The following is a 2166-nucleotide window of genomic DNA, read 5'->3' as shown; positions in this document are numbered from 1 at the left end:
AGCTCCCTAACATTACAACTCAATAATCAAAACCTATTTATAGGTCAACTCAAAATACAAAAGTCAAAGTCAAAATACAAGAAATACAAAGTCAATCTTTCAAGAATGAATACAATTAAAAATCTAAAATCCTAACATTCTCCTCCTTTGGATTCAGGCTTGAAAGAATTTTTACACTTGGAATCCCTTTTGAATCTTTGAACTTTTAAGCACCTTTAAGTCTTCTTAAAATCTTCAAGACAATCTTCTAACATTCTTCTCTTGATTTATTCAAATAATCTTCAAAAAGAAAATCTTCCAAACATTCTCCCCCTCGAATGTAGAACAAAACAATTCTCTTTTCACTTTAAATATCTCCTTTGGATAAAGAATTGTAACAACAACAGTCTTAAAAAAATAATCTTCAAGATATGAAGTTTTTCAGAAACATTCTTATTCTTCCCTGAAAACAAAATTCAACAAAAACATATATAATATTCTCCCCACTAGAAATCTCTTCCAGTAAACTTCTGTTAAGATAAGATCTTCACATTCAACTCCCCTCGAACATTGTAACATAGAATAATATTCAACAATAAGCAATAATCGTCACATTCACTCCTTGAATCTTTTACAAACTCCCTATCTTCAAAATTGACGTAGAAATATTCATTCATTATATTACTCCCCAAAGAAGGGTTGTCATCATCCACGTTGGGCCTGCCAGTTTCCATTGATAAATTCTTCTGTAAAAGCTTCTTAGAGTTGTCCGTTACTCTCTGTCTCTTCATGGATTCTGAACCAGATGAAATTTTCACTCTCTTTTTGGAAGAATCTACTGGTCTAACAGATGAAGAGAACTACACAACTCTTGTCTTCTGAGACTTTGAAAAAGACCCCTTTTCAGATGTGTAATCTGAATCCGCAAATTCCTTTTTGCTTATTAACGATCTGCTTGCTTCTTGCTATGGCCAATATCTGGAAATTTTAAATTTTTTAAAGGAGTGCCAAGTTCAGCGTCTATCTTATGTTTTAAACAATATAGTAATGCATGCGCCTTAGGGAAAAGGCCGTTCCAAGCGCTGGCTATAATGTCTTCGTCATTATATTCATTCCAAAAAATAATCTGGCTGGGCACGCATTTTCTGTGGTATGACCTCGGGCATTGCCTGCAAATTGCAAGGCTTCCACCTTCTCATGCTCTCCCTTTTTACATTTATGGCATTTATGGGCATGACATGTAAATGGCTCACCAGCAGCAATTTCTTCTTGAAGTTCTTGTGTTGCAGCATCACCTTCCTCATGAAGCATCTTTGCAACACACTTTGGGTGATAAAAATGGCCACAAGTTGCATAACTACAGCAAAAAACCTCTATAACAGAAGATTTATTAGAAGACCTTAATTCACCGCAAACAAAACACTGGTGTTGTTTATTAGAGCAGTTTGGGCAAAAATAACGTCGTGATCTCTGCATTATTTTAGCACGTAGGCCTAGAGATTCACATCTGGAATCTGCAGATTCTTTGGTTGCATGAAATGCCCTTAAACATTTCCCTTCACAATAGGTAAGATCAACACCATCATTACAGATTGCATAAATTGTTTCAAAACCATCGTCCTCATCATCAGACTCGCACTCTTTGACTACTTTAATGGTGAGTTCCTCATCCCCACAGTGGACCTCTGGCTCTTGTCTCTAACTCAAAAGATACTGGGTCCAGCCAACCACACAGAGAGACAAGATCAAAGGAGGAAAAGAGAAGAGGGAAGAAGGCTCTTATTGTGGAGAGCGAAGATGAAGACAGAGCATCAATTTCTAAAGGTGATGACATCAGTGCTTTTGCACATTCCTTGGCCTTGATCACCAAGTAATTTCAAAGGATGTTTGGGAAAAAACTCTTCGACCAGAGAGGCAGTCGAAGTGACACGTGTACTGATAGTGTTCTTCCAGGTTCTAATGGCTAATCAAGGAGATGCGTCCGACAACGAGAACCCCCTCCTGTCACACCATTCCACCAACCCATCCGTTACGACCATAACCTAGATGATATGTTAATCACATGCCGTAATTATCTAAAGATTCAACAAATAACAACATCCACGACTACCATATCAAGACAGATTTCCCTGTTCTTATGGAGGTGTTACGCGGTCACCCCCTGAACACTGCACTTTCAAAGACGGC

This window comes from Cynara cardunculus (genome assembly GCF_001531365.2).
Source record: "Cynara cardunculus var. scolymus isolate 2C chromosome LG 1, CcrdV1, whole genome shotgun sequence".
Taxonomy (NCBI): domain Eukaryota; kingdom Viridiplantae; phylum Streptophyta; class Magnoliopsida; order Asterales; family Asteraceae; genus Cynara; species Cynara cardunculus.
Note: the sequence above shows the minus strand (reverse complement) of the source record.